Genomic DNA, 19,456 nt, shown 5'->3' with positions numbered 1-19,456 from the left:
GGAACATTTACAACAACAAGGTATGTAATTCTATCTATTATTTAAGTTAAAATTGTTCCCCATGTATGCTAGATAGGATCATAGCCTTGGAAATCAACTTTGCATGATAATTAGACAAACATAGATCCAAGGTTATTAGGGTTGCATGTACACTTAGGAAGTGTTAGAATGCTCAAAACCCATCAGTGGTATCAGAGCCTAGGCTTGTTTGTTTGTTATTTGTGGTACAAAGTTGAAAAAAGTCGAAAAACTTGCTGTCTGCCTGATGAACTCGCCGAGTCCATGGGGGGACTCGCCGAGTTCATGTGTATCTTCAACCTACTCGCTGAGTAGGTTCATGCACTCGGCGAGTAGGAGCGACAGAGTGCAGATTTTCGACCTTTGCTGCTAGAAATGGACTAGAAACATTACCCTAAACTGTTTTGGTGTTATTAAACTTGTTTTAGATGGTGTAATGTTTGTTCTAATCCATTTACAATGGCAAATATCAATTTTTCATGATTATATGTGTTTATATGGTGTTGAAACTTTGATATGAATATTCATGTTCTTGATCTTATGAATTTAGATGATCATAGGAATTACTTGTAACCTACTTGGTAGTTTAATTCTTGATCATAATGTGTTTTAATGGAGTCCATAACTTGTCCTCAAGTTATGGAAATCCAAGAGTCACCCTTGAATTAAAACCATTAAAAGAACACAAGAGTTAGAAAAATGAAGAGTCTTCATTTTTATTACTCTAATTAACTCATAAGTTACAAGAAATGAAAAGTTTTGAAAGTTTACAAAACTTGCCCTCAAGTTTTGGAACAAGTAAAGTCTTGATTAAAACTTTAGTTCCAACCCTTAGTGTTTTAAAAGATAAAATTCTACCCTTATACTTATAATATTATAAAGTTATTAATAATATATATATATATATATATATATATATATATATATATATATATATATATATATGTATAAGATCAAAGTCGTCTTACCGCTAGTACGCCTCATTCACGAAGCCGGTCTATAAGGTGGGTATAAGGTTGTTGCCTATAAAATGGCAACTTAATGGGTGTCCACTCTCACCCACCGCTTTCTTGACCGGTGGAGGGTCGTTAGCCGAAAGGGTAAGACAAGGACTTATAAATTCTCATTAAAAGTATAATGATTATTATAAAGTAACTAAATGTTTTATAAATTCCCAATCTTAGTTACTTTAGGAAAAATGTGAATAAGGTGCTAATCCATGAAATTACACTTTTCACCTTGTTTAAGTCGTTGGTGGAGCGTGTGTGGTTTACCGGCACATTAACTTGGACTTAACAAGGAAGGCAAAGGGTGACTTAATTTTTCCATGAGGTCGGAAGGAGCGCGTGTGGTTTACCGGCACTACAATTAAATGAAAAACATTAAGGGTACCAAGTGATTTGCATGGTTACTTCACACCTTGTTTTGTGATCCTCGGTATCCCAGTCACAAAACATGAAGGGCACACACGAGATTGAAACATGCCATTGAAAATTTCAATGAATCTCAAAGAATCTAGGAATTTCTAAAAGCCAAATAAAATCTAATAATTTATATTTCGTTTTCATGGTGGAAATTGGTCAATCGTCATTCACCTACCTTTCAAATATGTTATAACTTGGATTACGGCATCCCTCTTCTAGGTTATAATATATTGTGATTGGATCCTAGCTTTAATATTACATTTGGGTGTCTTATTAAGGACTATCCCTATATCTAAACTAAACTTATCTTTCTTCTCTTCAGATGTCTTCCAATAATTCTACTCCTGGCTCAAACCCTATTGGCTCCTTCTCTCTCATGAACCTTTGTGGGAGAGTCATCTTTGATGGATCCAACTTTACTGATTGGATCAGAAACATCAGGATGGTCACTCGTTACGAGAACAAGGAATATGTTCTTGACAAGGAGCTCAAGGTGCCTGAGCCAACTGCTACTCCTGAGGAGCTTGCTGAATATGAGGTTCATGAAAGAGATGCTACCAAAGTGGCATGCATCATGATGGCCACCATGACAACCGAGCTCCAAAAGTCCTATGAGGACTACTATCCTTTTGAGATGCACCAGGATTTGATGGACCGCTACCATCAGAGTGCTCGTCAAGAGCGATATGAAATCATCTCCTCTATGATCACAAACCGAATGAAAGATGGCGAACCCATCACAAGCCACATGCAGAAAATGCAAAGGTATGTGGATCGATTGATGAAGTTGAATGTGAACTTCCCTGAGGAGTTAGCAATAGATATTATTTTGCATTGCTTACCTTCGTGTTATGATCAATTCCGCATGACATACCACATGAATAAGGAGAAACTTACACTTAGCAAGCTTCAGGGACTCCTAAAGACCGCAAAATCAGGTCTTAAAGGTAAGTCGGTTGTGACCACTCCTGCTACTACTCCAAACTCAGCACCTGTCCCGGCAATCGGGAAAGGTAGAGGGAAGAAGAGAAAGAACCCTTTGAAGGGTACCAAGGGTAAGACTCTTGATGGCTCCTCTTATAGAGGAACCAAGAAAGGTTTTGTTACACCTTCTTCTGATCCCAAAGAGGCAGAATGCTTCTACTGCCACGAAAAGGCGCACTGGAAGCGTAACTATCCAAAGTACCAGCAAGATTTGAAGGATGGGAAAGTTAAACCCAGCCATGCAGGTATTTACACTATATCATCTAATAATTCACTATATTCTAACTCTTGGGTCCTTGGTAACGGTTGCGGTATTCATATTTGTTCTGAAATACAGGGACTAAGAAGAAGTGAGAATGTGGAGCATGGAAAGATAAACTTGATCATGGCGAATAGGAAAGTTTCACCTGTCACCAAGATTGGAGTTTATACTTTGTTTCTTAGTAGTGGATTTACTTTAGATTTGAATAAATGTTATTATTCGCCAAAAATGGCAAGAAATGTTATGTCCTTTCATGCTTTGTATAAACAAGGTTTTACCTTTTCTTTTGATAATGACATTATTGGAATAAATGCTTTCTTTAATAATGTGTTTTATTTTAAAGCATTACCTTGTGATGGTGTGTATGAAGCTGTGTCTGTTATAGATAATATAGGAAATAATGTATTGTGTATTGATTCTACTAATGATAATAACTTGGACAAAGCATCATTATGGCATTGTCGTCTTGGACATATAAGCAAGAAACACATAGGCCAACTCCAAATGGATGGAGTCTTGGAGTCATTTGACCTAAAGTCAGATGATAGTTGCGAGTCATGCTTACTTGGAAAAATGACAAAGTCACCCTTCACTGGTTCGTGTGAGAGGAGTGAAGGTTTGTTGGATCTTGTACACACGGATGTGTGTGGACCCTTCAAACATGCCACAAGGGATGCAAATCGTTAAAATGTGACTTTCACGGATGATTACAGTAGATATGGATATGTCTACTTAATCAAGCATAAGTCAGAGACTTTTGAAAGGTTTAAAGAGTTTAAATAGTAAGTCGAGAATCAATTGGGTAGGAACATTAAGATGCTTCGATCCGATCGTGGTGGTGAGTATCTTAGTACCGAGTTCCTCGACTATCTTAGGGAATGTGGGATTGTCTCACAATTGACACCTCCCAGGACACCACAATTGAATGGTGTAGCTGAGAGGCGTAATCGAACCTTGTTGGACATGGTTCGTTCCATGATGAGTCGAGCTACGCTACCAATCTCATTTTGGGGGTATGCCTTAGAGACTGCCAACCATATTCTTAATCTGGTCCCTACAAAGAAGGTTGCCAAAACGCCTCACGAGATGTGGACTGGAAAAGTTCCTAGTCTAGCCCACATCAAAGTTTGGGGTTGCGAGGCTTTCGTGAGACGCGAGACTCATGACAAGCTCGAACCTCGAAGCGAGAAGTGTATTTTCATCGGCTACCCACAAAAATCCTTTGGTTACCTCTTCTACAGACCTAGTGAGAATGTGGTCTTTGTAGCAAGGGGGCTCTCTTTCGAGAGAGAGAGAGTTCATAAGCCAAGGAGACAGTAGGAGGAAAATTGACCTTGAAGAACTTCAAGAGTCAAGTGGTGAAGGAACCTCAACTTGAGGAGGAACCTCCTGTTGATCCAATTATACCTCCAGTTGTACCTCTGAGGCGTTCCACAAGGGTTAGGAATGTACCTGAGCGTTACTATGGTTTCCATATTACTGCAGAAGGTGAGACACTTATTAGTGATGAGACACTAGTTGGTATGGATGAACCTAACAGCTATACGGAAGCCATGGCAGGCCCTGAGTCTGCTAAATGGAAAGAGGCAATGGATAGCGAGATACAATCCATGTATGACAATCAGGTCTGGGACTTGGTTGTGAATGTATTAGGTCGTAAGACTGTAGGGTGCAAATGGATCTTCAAGAAGAAGACCGACATGGATGGTAATGTACACACTTATAAGGCACGACTGGTTGCAAAGTGCTTTTCTCAAACTCCATGAGTTGATTATGATGAGACCTTTTCACCAGTAGCCAAGATTAAGTCTATTAGGGTATTGCTAGCCATAGCTGCATTTCATGACTATGAAATATGGCAAATAGATGTCAAAACTGCTTTCCTTAATGGTAAGTTGGCTGAGGATGTTTACATGAATCAGCCAGAGGGTTTTGTCAGCACTGAGTACCCTAATAGAGTGTGTAAGCTTGAGAAATCCATCTATGAATTAAAGCAAGCACCTCGCAGATGGAATCTTTGCTTTGATGAGAAAGTCAAGGAATTTGGCTTTTCTAGGAGTGAAGATGAATCTTGTGTATATGTTAAAGCTAGTGGGAGTATAGTTAGCTTTTTGGTACTGTATGTGGATGACATGCTACTCATAGGAAATGACATCCCAACCCTGTAGCAAGTTAAGTCCTAGCTTGGGAAGTGTTTTGCTATGAAGGACCTAGGAGAAGCTGCCTATATTCTAGGGATAAGGATCTTAAGAGACCGGAGTAAAAGTCTAATTGGACTTAGTCAGAGCACATACTAGGATAAGGTGCTGAAGAGATTCAGCATGCAAGATTCCAAGAAAGGAGAGTTACCCATCCAGAGTAACACTAGACTGAGTAAGACTCAGAGCCCGAGTACTGAGGTAGAGATAGCTGAAATGAGTCGTATACCTTATGCTTAAGAAGTAGGCTCGATCATGTATGCTATTACCTATACTTTTCGTGATGTAGCCTTTGCTTTAAGCATGGTTAGCAGGTATCAGGGGAACCCTGGTAAGGCTCACTGGACAGCGGTAAAGAATATTCTCAAGTACCTGCGGAGGACTAAGGACTGGGTGCTTACCCTTGGTGGGAGTGATGACTTGAGAGTTGTAGGGTATAGTGATGCTATCTTCCAGACTGATAGGGATAATTTCCGCTCTCAGTCGGGCTGGGTCTTTACCTTAAACGGAGGAGCAATCTCTTGGAAAAGTTCTAAGCAGGAGACAGTGGCTGATTCAACTTGCGAATCAGAGTATATAGCGGCAAGCGAAGCGGAAAAAGAGGCTATGTGGCTAAAGAACTTCATTGGAGACCTTGGAGTTGTACCAGCTATATCGAAGCCTATAGAGATTTTTTGTGACAGTGAAAGTGCAGTTGCCTTAGCAAAGGAACCAAGGGATCATGGGAGATCCAGACACATTGATAGAAAATATCATTTCATCAGACATCGTATTGAAGAAGGACTCCTCGTGGCAAAGAGGGTATCATCGGATGAGAACCCGGCAGATCCCCTCACGAAGGGACTGGGTAGGGTTAAGCATCTCCAGCATGCTAGGAGCATAGGGCTGAAGGATGATATTAGTTCTAGTAGTTAGATAACTTTGAAATTTGTAAAATGTAATTGACATTTGATGATGAATAAAAGTTGTGTTTATTTATGAGTAAAGTGTTACTATCTTTTGTCAATCGTTTACTATATTTCTTTTGCATGTTTTGACTTCCAGAATAGTTATGTTGTTTTACATATTAATCAAATTATCCACAGTCAGTCATATGCTGGAAGTAGATATGAAGTAAGACTGTCATGAGTTGGTTGTAGAGGTCTAAGATGTTGGACATGGCCTCAACACTCATGAGTGCTCATAAGTTCTGAGTAATGGATTCAACCCACGCTCGCTGGTATCACTTCATGGAATTTATCTCGAGTGATCGCGAGATGGTAATATCATATAAGTCTTCAAACCTAGAGATATGACTTGTTAACTATGAGTTAGTTATGCATTGAACGTATGAAACCGCATTGGTAACTCGATGTTATAAAACATGCGTTTGTGTGTAATTTAACAAGTAGTAGAACAAGGATATGAGTCGAAGTTTATCTGTTCCTTCTTGGATTAGAAGCTAATATCTGGGCCCCTCGATGATTTTGTTTTGACCTACGTACCGGGCCCGGTCAGAACTAAGTTGATGTGTTCAATTAAGTTCTATGTCAACCAAATCGGAAATCGGAAAACAAACTGCTGGACAATAAGCAAGACCATGTTCCATGTGTTTGTCAGGATGATATCTAGAATAGAGGATTATATGATCCCTTATCTGAAATGGCGTACCATCATCTTCTCAGTTCTGAGAAATCTTGAAAAGAGCTACGATTGCCGATCGATTCCTGAAGTCATACTTGCAGTTATAGTTATTAGACTTATCCAAGTGGGAGACTGTTGGATAAGGTGTCTAAGTCCATAACTATGTCTGGTATGTACTTGACCCGACCCATCATGGTCAATTTTGGTTGCATGGCACCATGCAATTGGATAGACTAAATGAGAGAAATAACACTTGTGGTTATTAATATATTATAAGTTCTAATATATTAATATTATTATTTAATTAGTTTGATCAAGAATTAATCTTAGAATTAATTAAGTGATCAAAAGATAACTAATTAAATATATGGGTTGATTATGTAAATCATCCATAACTTATATAGTGGGCTAAGAGGCTCCATGGATAATCAAGTTGGGTTAAACCCATTGGATGATCCATGGAGGCTCCATGGGAGTTACAAACCCATGGCTCATGGAAATGAAGAGTCATGACACATTAGGGTTTACATGGTGTAACCCTAGATGTGTCAACACTATATAAAGCTCATGTATTCTCCCAAAATCGGCACTACTAGGGAAACAAGAGGGCTTGGCCGATTTTAGTGTGTTATAATTTCTCTCCAAGTTTACTCCATAGCATTTGGTGTTGTGTGAAGCATTTGAGGCATCACACTTGAGGTGCTAGGCTCACAAGGTTTCAAGGAACATTTACAACAACAAGGTATGTAATTTTATCTATTATTTAAGTTAAAATTGTTCCCCATGTATGCTAGATAGGATCATAGCCTTGGAAATCAACTTTGCATGATAATTAGACAAACATAGATCCAAGGTTATTAGGGTTGCATGTACACTTAGGAAGTGTTAGAATGCTCAAAACCCATCAATGTCGCCTTCGTTATAGATACTCGGGAGGCGGGTAAGGCGACGGTGGGCGATGTGCTAGTAGTACGAGATTTCGCGGATGTATTCCCCGATATTGGTTGGCTCCTCCTGAGATGCAAGAGTTGTCTACACAGCTGCAGGAGCTGTTAGACAAGGGATTCATTAGACCGCGCAGTTCACCCTAGGGAGCCCCGATTTTATTTGTGAAGAAGAAGGATGGGTCGCATCGGATGTGTATAGATTATCGGGAGCTGGATAAGGTAACGATGAAGAACCCTTACCCACTCCTGAGGATTGATGACCTCTTTGACCAGCTACAGGGAGCATCTTGGTTCTCCAAGATTGATTTGCGTTTAGGTTATCATCAGATGAGGGTCAGAGAAGAGGATGTGCAGAAGACAGCCTTTCGGACGCGTTATGGTCACTATGAGTTTATGGTGATGCCTTTCGGGCTCACTAATGCTCCTGCCGCATTCATGGATCTCATGAACCACGTGTGCAGACCGATGTTGGATCGGTCTGTGATAGTTTTCATTGACGACATCTTGGTTTATTCCAAGACGCGAGAGCAGAATGAGGAGCACTTGCGGGAGGTTCTGGATACATCGAGGAAGGAGAGCTTGTATGCTAAGTTGTCTAAATGTGAGTTCTGGTTACGCGAGGTGCAGTTTCTTGTGTTCTTGTCAACCAGAACGGGATTTCGGTTGACCCGACTAAGGTGGAGGCCATGATGAGATGGGAGGTTCCGAGGTCTCCATCTGAGATTCGAAGCATTATAGGACCGGCGGGCTACTATTGGAGATTCATTCAGGACTTCTCCAAGATAGCCGTGCCTTTGAATCGACTGACGAGGAAAGTCGTGGTCTTTCGCTGGGGGCTTGATCAGCAGGTTGCATTTGAGACGTTGAGACAGAGATTGTGTGAGGCACCAATCTCATCCCTGCCGGAGGGCATGGAGGATTTTTTAGTATATTGTGATGCGTCCATCTTAGGTTTGGGCGCGATATTGATGTAGAGAAGGCATGTTATCGCTTACGCTTCGAGGCAGATGAAGCCTGACGAGGCGAACTATCTGACACACAACTTGGAGTTGGCGGCCGTTGTTTTCGCCCTCAAGATTTGGCGCCATTACCTCTATGGGGTTCATTGTACTATTTACACGGACAACAAGAGCCTGAGGTATCTCATGTATCAGCCAAATCTAAATATGAGGTATTGTCGGTGGCTTAATGTGGTAAAGGATTATAATTGTGAGATGCTCTACCACCCGGGGATGGCCAATGTCGTGGGCGACGCGCTTAGTCGCAAGGCAGCGCCGATCAGGGACATCTGTATGAGGATGACTGTTGTGAATCCACTGTTGGAGAAGATTCGGGAGGCCCAACAGGAGGCCATGAAGGAGGAACATCGGAATAGCAAGCATATTGTGGGTCAGATTTCCTCCTTCGACTATTATAGCTAGGGATTGTTAACTCTTCACCGTAGGGTGTGGGTCCCATATCATGGAGGTGTGCGTCAGGTATTGATGGATGAGGCACACAAATCCAGGAAGGTCAAGGCTGAGTACTGTATGAAAAGGGACGTAGCTTGGTTTGTGGAGAGGTGCCTGACTTGTAGGAAGGTCAAGGCTGAGCACCAACGACCTCGTGGTAAGGTCCAGCTGTTGGATATCCTGCTGTGGAAATGGGAGGATATTACTATGGATATTATCACGAAGCTTCCCAGGACCGTGCGAGGGGTAGATTCGATTTGGGTCATCGTTGATCGATTGACCAAGAGCGCCCATTTCATTCTGATTCAGGAGAGCATTTCGGCCAAAAATTTAGCCGACATCTATATCAGGGAGGTAGTGGCGTGACACGGGGTGCCAATTTCAGTGATTTCTGACAAGGATGTACCGTTCACTTTGAGGTTTTGGAAGAAGTTTCATGTCGAACTAGGTACTCGTCTACACTTTAGCACCGCCTTTCACCTGCATACGGATGGTCAGAGCGATCGGACCATCCAGACTCTAGAGGATATGCTGCAGGCGTGCGTTTTAGATTTGGGAGGTAGTTGGGATACTTACCTTCCGTTGGCGTAGTTCTCCTATAATAATAGATATCATGCGAGTATCAACCGTCCTCCATTCGAGATGTTGTATGGGAAGAAGTGCAGGACCCCGATATGCTGGGGTGAGGTTGGTTAGAGGGTCATGGGGAGTACCGTGGTGGGACTCAAGATGACGGAGAGGATCCAGTAGGTTCGGAGTAGGCTTCAGACTGCTCAGAGTCGGCAGAAAAGTTATGCCAACAAGCATCGACCGGACCTGGAGTTTCAGGTCGGGGATATGGTTCTCCTGAAAGTGTCTCCTTGGAAGGGCGTCATTCAATTCAGGAAGCGGGGAAAGCTCGGACCTAGGTATATTGGACCCTTCAGGGTTGTAGCCTGGGTGGGCAAGGTGGCATATAGGTTGGATCTACCAGCCGAACTCAGTCAGATACATATCACTTTTCACATCTCCCAGTTGCGGAAGTGTCTGGTGGACAATTCGGCAGTGGTGCCATTAGAGGACATTCGGGTGGATGACAGCCTGAATTACATCGAGCGGCCAGTGGAAATCCTTGATAGGAAATTGAAGGATCTGAGGAACAAGAGAGTGGAGTTGGTTAAGGTCCAGTGGTAACACTGCAAGGGCTCGGAATGGACTTGGGAGCCGGAGGACGAGATGAGGGAGCATTACCCCGAGCTTTTTCAGGACCGAGCAGCAGACTTCGAGGACGAAGTCTAAGATAAGCAGGGGAGATTTGTAGCACTTGATTCCTGGTATGCCTTTAATTCAAGTATTTATTATGTTTTTCTATGGGACTCGATGAGTTGGAGGCCCAACTCATCGAGTAGGGTCGTGATCCGTGGGAGTTTAAGTAGCCTACTCGACGAGTCAGGAGACCGACTCGGCGAGTAGACACTGTTTGAGTGAAACCCTGAATTGAGGGTTTGCACCCTATTTAAAGACATTATAACCCCTCAACTCAGCCCCCATCATCCAGAGCTAACCCTAACTCGAAACCCTAGCCTTGTTTGAGTGTTCTAAGGTCATTTTGTGCATTTTGGTGGATTGTGAAGCTTTAAAAGAGGAAAGGAGCTTGGGAGTTCAAGTGGGAGCCTGAAGATCTAGAGATTGTGTTCCATTTCCAGCTCATTTAAGGTAAAGGGCTCCTATCTTTATCTTCCATGTCATAATCATCTTTAGGGCCTGGATTTTGGTATATTTAGGGCTTTCTAAGCCATTTTCGGGGTGTGAAGTGTATTATGGAGTTATGACATCAGATCTGGGGCCATTGGGGGTCTTTATGGCATAAAGATGCCAACTTTGTTGCTATAAACACCCCATGTGATGAGATTAAAACTTAATCTTGAAGATCGATTAGATCTTAAACAGGTAAATAAATATTAAACAGCAAGAACACAAAAATAAAGAACAAGTCAAGAATGAATCAAATGAGTCGAATGATTAAACTTAAACCCTCAGAAGAGCTTGATCAAGAACATCAACTGTAGAGGGTTGGAAGGTTTACAAGGAACGATAAAGAAAATCAAAGCTATCGTAATTCTCTATCTTGTAATCTAGATCGTTAACCTAATTATGCATGCAAGCATATACTTATATAATAAACCGAACAGGCTCTCAGTTGGACAGGCCCAAACCAGAGTACAAAATAAATGGACTAACAGTCGAGCCCAATGACGCAATCTTCAAACGAATCTTTAACCCAACAATCTCCCCCTTTGCGTCAATTGGAGCGAGATCTTCACTTGTTACTTGGGCCAGCAGCGGTGGCAGGTACTTTCTTCTTCACGGTATTAAACAGATGCGAGATAAGAGCCAGTATCGTCTGTCTAAACTTGATGTACCATTGGATCATATCGTTGAAGTATTTAACATCATCCGCTGCATTCTCTTTACACCTTCGGATGATCGACAATACGTGCTCTAGACAAGCAGTGGTGTAAAGATGTTTGTCAGCTAAAGCAAAGAGACATTTCTGTCCTTCTGCTCTAGTGAACATGACCGAATTGCGTCTCGGGTCGATTTTGCCCATTTTCATTTGATTGAGATCACTGGCCGATCCCACAGGAGCTATCTTCGGTTTCTTCTTGAAGACAGTGGCTACCTCCTGATCCATTAGGGCTACCTCCATGATGTAACATACTAACATCCTTTTGAGATGGTCTATAATCGGACCATATTCAGCTTCATTCGTCAAGAGGATGTTATGCAAAACGATCCAATCATGAGGATTTAGGTTCGGTAGATCTGCCAGGGATATAAGATGTTCAGTTCTTGCAGACCCTCGAATCACCTTGAACCGAACATTGATGAATCTTCCTTCGGTATAAGGCTTCAATACCCGAACATTCACTATCTTCTGGGCGCTCCATGTTTGATACTGAGGACGAGTAGCCTTCAGATAGAATTCGATCAGCTCCCTATCAACCTCAGGGTTCGGATGAGCGACTTCAAAAATATTGGAGAAGGCGTGGAAGATAAACGCCTTTCGAGTCAACGGCATGTCGAACTGCGAATCGACAGAGTTATAGCAGTCGAAGGAGATCACCGGCTCGAGCCATATGATGCTAGGAGTATCTATGGCCTCCTTAATCATTCGCTCCCGAGTCCAGGCAGGGAAGAGAGTCTTCCTGCTCTCAAGGAGATCGTGGGCTTCTTTCTTCTTGCGTTCGGCTTCTTCAGCCTCTCGCGCCACACGATTGATATCATCATCAACATTGCGACTGTTTTTACGTTTCAACATGTCCGCAATGGTTTCTTTATCTTCATCTTCATCTTCTTCCTCAGCTATGTTCTTCCCTTTATCCTTCACACCCGAACCCGAAGTTTGACCAGTCGGAGGTGGTTCGGTTGTGTGAGTAGCTTTGGAGGAAGGAGGTGGTTTCGATTCGGAGTTCTTCCCTTCTCCCCCTTGTTTCGGATTGGACACGAAACTAGGTAAGCCTTCGATTTTGCTGAGAAGGTCCATGGCGGGAGAAAGTTTTTCAGCAAGGGTTCGCCTCACCGAATGATTGAGAATCGGATCGTGTGCTTCTAGGATGTTAGATAGGGCAGCGTGTACATCCGAAACACATGTTTTTATGACCTCCCGTTCGGATCGAAGAGCTTCAAGTTGTTGCTGTGAGTTTGAAAGCTGAGTGCTCTTGACCTTGAGGGCGGTGGTTTTGCTTGCCAGAACGTCCATTAATGAGTTTTCAGCTGCGAGATCCTCTTGAAGCTTAGCGAGGCGCTCATCAATGGAGGCACGAAGGGCCGAGTTGTCATCGCTAATGGATTGGCGAAGGTTAGCGAATGACTGTAACTCCGTTGAGACGAACTTTGCCAATTGCTGAACGATTGGTTCCAAAGTTGTCTTGGTGGCATCAGCGCTCTCCTGTAAGGACTGCAACAGGGAAGAGGCGTCTGAGAATAGTTTATCGACTTTTGCGGTCGCCGCCTCACAGGCTTTTGTGGAGGCGTCTATGGCGGATGTGGCTGAAGCTACCGAATCATGTTGAGCCCTGGAGAAGGCATCAACAATCTTCTGAAGTGCGGCTTCAGATAGAGAGGACTGAGAGTTGGTGGATGACGCAAGAAGTAAGTCAACCTTCTCGTTTAGCTCCTTTAGATGCTTCTTTGTTACTGGAGCATCGTCCTCATCGTCAATTTGAACCTGAAACGGACTAAAGTAGACCGAATCGAAGGTCATGTTTTCACCGCCAAGAAATGGGTTATCTCCATCAGAGGCATGATCTGGAGATGGTGGGGGTGGTGAAGCTGGGGGTGTGGTGGTTTTTGTAGGTTCAGGTTGAGTGTTGGTTGGGGTAGTTTCGGGTGGTGGTTGAGTGTGGGTAGGTTCGGTTGTATGCTGGGTGTCGGTTTGAGGTGGTTCGGTTACGGGTGGGGTTTCGATTACAGGTGGTGTTTCGGTTACAGGTGTGAAAATGGGTGGTGGTATAGGGAAAGATGTTGGAGGAATAGTGGTAGTGGGGGTTATGGTGGGAATGGAAGTAGGGATTGTTTGAGTGGGTGAAGGAATGGGTGAATTATGGATTTCCATGTCTGGGGTAGGAGATCGGGGTGGGGTGTTGCCTCTTGGAGGGGTTTCGCCTCGTTGAGAGCCGTCCGAATCCGAACTCTCGCCTTCTGAGTCACTCGAAGAGGAAGGGATGAGAAGCTTTCGCTTCGGTTGAGTCTTCCTTCTCTTCGGCTGCGAGGATGTTGCAGGTTTGGTTGGTTTCCTCTTCCTGGGAGAAGGACCTTTAGCCGCTTTGGTCACTTGCTTCCCTTTATCTGCCTTTTTACCCCTATGAACAAGTTTGTCAGCATCATGGATGTACCTGAGCATTTCCTGTGTGAGTTCCCTCGGTCCTGACTGTTTGAACTCCTTAATCGTCCTGATGATCCTGCTGTCAGAAGGAACATCGCCGTACATTGTCTCCGGAATAGAGCCAATGAAAGAAAACTTGGATGCATCGGAGACGATGATCTTTGTGGTATGAAAAGTACCAACCGAAGACATCGATGCACCAGCAGCAGTGGGGACGTCGAACTTATCCATTGCCCACTTTGTGATGAGAGTCCAGATCCGGGCATACGACACCTCAAAATGTTGTGAAGAAGAAGAGAGGCTCTGGATGAGTTGTTGCCAGAGAACAAACCCATAGTCAAGATTGACTCCGTTGTAGACGCCATACATAATCGACAAGAACAGTCGACTCGAACCATCGGATCCTGAGCTCCGTTCAGATAAGCCCTTGAAGAGGACCGTGAACATGCCGTTCCACTGCGGCGGCAAGCAGGATTTCTTGAACTTTGCGACGGAGGTGAGCGCCTCCGTATACCCCATATTGTAAAACATATTGTAAAGATGGCCCACCGGAATCGTCTCCGGATTGATTCTTGAAGGGTCAGCAGCAAACCCTAGCAGTGTACCAAATCGTTGCCTTGAAATTGAGGTCTTGTGATCAGACACCTCGAAGAACACCCTGTCGACTGCTTTATCGTAATGAGTAGTCGCATACACCTGCGATAGGAGAACCATGGGCACAGACTCAACCCGAGATAGTGCAGGAGCGATTTGCGAGTACTTCAGGCACTCGATGATCGGAAACATGTAAGAATCATACGCCTGAGGTGTTAGGTCAATCACCAAGCACTGTTGAGGACGAATGGGAAGGATGTGTGAGGTGGCATGGACGGATGATGATTCTGCCATTGTTGAAGGTAGGAAGAAGAAGATGAACAGGAAAGCTTTAGGGAAATTTTTGCTCTCTTGGAAATCCGGATGCAGTAAAGAGGTAAATGGGAGTGGAGACTGCCTTTTATAGTGATTGTAAGGAGAGAGAAAAATCTGTTCAAATCTTCTATGGAAATACGAAAAGGTTTCACGTAGGAGAGAGAGTGTCAGATTCCTAGGAACACGCCGCCCAACAAGCGCCGTTTCAGAACAAACCGTTTCAAATCCTCACGCGCCTTTAAGTGCCAGAGAGGAATCGCTTGAAATTCGCACACGCGTCCATTATGTCAGTAAAAGAGTGGGCGTTTCAAATTCACATGCGCCCCTTTTTTACCACCGGTTGAAATTCAATCATTTTGTTTCCCGCCTGAGTCAGCAACCCTTCGTCTTATCTTTTGAATCGCATCTTTTGAATAAATTGCCCACGTGGATGATTGTTGATCACGTCTTAATAATTAACCAGCAATGCAATAAATCAGCCTGAAATTATTAGAACCAGATTTTTGGAAAATCAAGGATTTTCGTGCTAAGAGTGTAAAAACAAAAGAAATAAAGCAACTCTTTGTAGGAATAAATGTGATGTCAATAATGACACGAAACAAATGACCCCGGGCACGAATTTCTTCCTTCAAGGTCAAGAGAGACCTTAAAGTGTTAATGTGGATTCCCGTTGAATTACGATCAAACACTTATTAATAAATGTTGAAAGGCTTCTTTGAATTAGGCTGCTTCAGGGTGGCTTTCGCTTTGATGCAACAATTCTAATCTTGAAATAAGAAAGAAAGTGATCAAAGTACTTGTGAGACCGGTGTAGTCTGTTGAACAAGTAGGTAGGAATTAATTTGAAATTGGCTTGGAAGATAGAAAATCTAAAAAAAAATTAAAAACGGGATCCCAAGGGAAGAAATGTTATGGTGTTTAACAATTTCATAGGAATCACACAAAATAAAATTTGAGATTTCATGAGGGTACATCCGTCAATTCTTTGGTGAAAACTTGAGCAAATTAATTGTTCACCGTCAATTCAGATTTGGTGTTGAATTTTGGGTTTCACTCAGCTCGTAGTAGCACGAAACTAAGATCATAAACACAGTTGTTGTGTAACCATAAACCTCAGTGGTAATTTCTGAGAGTCTCAAGGGTAACGTTGATGAAACGAATGTAATGGAGAAATGTAATGGAGATGGTGTAAGAAAATAAAGTACCTTAGCTGCAAAAAGAAGGACCAAGCAGAAAACTCTTAACTCATGTGAGAAGAGAGTGAGGTAGCTCACGATTAGAATAAATGTGGTAGCCTTATTGGGAAGACAAGGTTTGTTTATACCAGGTCATGAAGGCTATTATTCAAAATCTTATGAGGCTTGGGACACATACAGCAGCATGCTTCTAGGGACACTTAAGTAATCCAACAATTATATCCCCATAAACGAATGAGCACAAATAAAATTAAAAGAGAAAAATATTTTTGGAGTTTTTGAAATAGATAATAAAAAAAATTAAAAGAAAAAAAATTAAAAGAAAAAAAAATAAGCAAAGAAAATAAGACTTGGAAAGAGTAAAAAAAAACTTTAGAAAACTTTGAAAAACCGAACCCGAACGTTCGGTTGGGAAAAATTTGAAAAACCGAGCCCGAGCGTTCGGTTGGTTTCGGTTCAAGAAAATTTTGAGAAACCGAACCCGAGCGTTCGGTTGGTTTCGGTTCAAGAAAATTTTGAGAAACCGAACCCGAGCGTTCGGTTCGTTTCGGGTCAAGAAAATTTTGAGAAACCGAACCCGAACCTTCGGTAGGTTTCGGTTTTGAAATTTTTTAGAAAACCAAGGAATTTAGATATGGAAGCAGAAAATACTATTAACAATGAGATAAACAACTATGTACAAGAAATATACAACCAAGAAAACTACCTTTGTGGTGATGAGCGAGTCAGATGATTTAACCGAACCTGAACGTTGGGTCAATTTTGCTTCTTACGTTTGAGGTTGAGAGGTAGTGTGAGGTACTGACTCTGATTCCATCATACCTAGCCCTTGCAGTATTCTGTTGAATGATGCTTCAGGAAGAGCTTTGGTAAAGACGTTAGCCAGTTGATCAGTGGTTCTGACAAAGAAGGTTGGGTCAACCGAACCTTGTTTGAATTTAGACATCTTTAAGAATTTAGTTAGCGTTTCATACCAGGCTCTCGGAGCTTGTTTGAGGCCATACACAACTTTATCCAGAATGTAGCAATGATTTGGATATTTTTCGTTCACGAACCTAGGAGGTTAAGAAATGCACACTTGACGTCCATTTGGAAAACTTCAAAGTTTTTGTGGGCAGCGTAAGCAAGAAATATTCTAACAGATTCCAGCCTAGCTACGGGAGCGAAAGTCTCTTCATAATCAATCCCTTCCTCCTGATAATATCCCTTTACTACCAGATGAGCTTTGTTCCTTATTACATTCCCTTCCTTGTCTATTTTATTCCTAAAGACCCATTTGAGACCAACAACCGAGGCATCTGGAGGAGTTGGAATGAGGCGCCAGACTTTGTTCCTTTCAAATTCGTTCAGTTCGTCTTGCATCGCTTGAACCCAATCGGAGTGATCGAGAGCAGTATTAACTGTCTTCGGTTCAACTTTTGATACGAATGAGTTAAACATACAAAACTCAACCTTTGAAAATAAGGATGTCTGTTTTGCCTTCAGTTGTGATCGGGTCAGAACCTTTTCGGAGACATCACCAACCACCTGAGAGATAGGATGATCTCTGGTCCATTTGGTAAGAGGAGGATAGTTTGGATCAAAGGTTGGGTCTAGTTCAGCATTGATCATTTCTTCTGGCTCGGATTGGCTTTCGTAGTCAAGTGACATATCACCATGCTCCCCCTCGATTGATGAGCTATGAGAAACTTGAGGTTCAGAGGTTTCTTGTGGTGCTGGACTTTCAGGCGTTGATGCACCTTCGGTTGGAGAAGCACTTTCGGTTGCAGTTGGACTTTCAGTAGCAGTTGTAGAGCTTGGCTCCCCCTCAACATGTGAGCTTGGCTCCCCCTCGACTGAAGCAACGTTGGATGGAGGTTCATTAGAATTCGATCCTCCTTCATTCATTCTCCTGGCAGCTTCTTCGACAATTTGCTTCATGTGGTTTACCTTGTTGTCTGCTGCGCCTGCTTCTGAGAGAGTGGCTTTCTCTGGTTTGTCAAAGAGCTCCATAAATTTCTCGTATAGATTAGCGATCGAGACTGTGACTTGGCCAGTTTGAGGAAAGATTTCCCCAGCTGTGTCTTCTTTGGCCTGTAGCTTTTTGACATAGCTATCGTCAAAAGTCACGTAATAGGTCTCTTCGATTTTTCTCGAACGCTTGTTTAGGACTCTGTATGCTTTGGGAGTGAGAGAGTAACTCAGAAAGATTCCCTCGTCGGCTTTGACATCGAACTTGTTGTGGTGTTCTTTAGAGTTAAAGATGAAACACCGTGAGCCGAACACATGGAAAAATTTCACATTGGGCTTTCTGTTGTTGAGAATCTCGTATGGTGTGAGCGTGAATCGTTTGTTGAGATAAGACCTGTTCTGTGTAAAGCAAGCAACAGAAATTGCATCAGCCCAAAAGTAAAGAGGTAAGGAAGCGAAACTTAGCATAGTTCGTGCAGCTTCACACAAAGATCGGTTTCGTCTTTCGACAATTCCGTTCTGTTGAGGTGTGTAGGGAGCTGAGAAGTTGTGACTTATTCCCTTTTCTGCTAGAAATTCTTCAAATTCCCTGTTCTTGAATTCCAGACCATTGTCGCTTCTGATGTTGCGAACGACCTTCTTGAGCTGTACATCAATCTGCTTGATGAACACTTTCAGCTTATGAGTCGCTTCAGATTTGAGCTTTAGAAAGAACACCCATGTAAATCGTGAAAAGTCATCAACAATAACAAGAATATACTTGCTACCACCGATGCTTTCGATAGATGATGGACCATACAAATCAATATGAAGTAATTCGAGTGGTTCAACAACTTTTGTGTTAATTATAGATGGATGACTTTGACGACTCTGCTTCCCCATTTCGCATGCAACACACAAATGATCTCTGTCGAACTTGAGCAATGGAAGGCCTCGAACATGACCTCCAGTGACAAGTTTGTTGATATCTTTAAAGTTGAGATGAGAGAGTCTTCGGTGCCACAACCAACTTTCGTCAGATTGAGCTTTTGATAACAAGCATATAGCTGGGTTTCCTTTGATAGGTTTAAGGTTTAGAGGAAACATTTCACCCTTACGCTCCAATTTGAGAATTACTTTCTTCGTCTTCTTCTCAATAATTTCAGAACCTTCATCGTCGAATGAGACTTTGAGACCTGTACCTCCAACAAGCTGAGATATACTCATGAGGTTGTGTTGTAGTCCTTCCACATAAGCCACCTTCCTTATAGTAAAATCACCATTAGTTATCATTCTGTATCCCTTTATGGTGCCGAAAGAGTTGTTTCCGAACTTGACGTTGCCACCGTTTGAAAGAAACCTGTATTCCCTGAGCTCTTCTTTCCTTCCTTTCATGTGACGCGAGCAACCACTATCGATGTACCATTCTTCGTCGAACTGCTCGTCACTTATAACTTTCTTGATCAGTTCATCGAGCTCGTTGAACTGCACGTTGAGCGGTTTGGCCGTAAAGCACATATCCTGCTGCTCCTTCGGTTCATTGCTTCCACCATCAGTGTTGTATCCCCTCATCTGAGATACATCGGACACCATGAAGCACCTTCCTCCACTGCTCTCCTCCTTTGCCACGCAAGCCTTTCCATGAGAA

Source organism: Lactuca serriola, chromosome 8 (assembly GCF_051521515.1).
Source record: "Lactuca serriola cultivar US96UC23 chromosome 8, Lser_US96UC23_V15, whole genome shotgun sequence".
Lineage (NCBI taxonomy): Eukaryota > Viridiplantae > Streptophyta > Magnoliopsida > Asterales > Asteraceae > Lactuca > Lactuca serriola.
Note: the sequence above shows the minus strand (reverse complement) of the source record.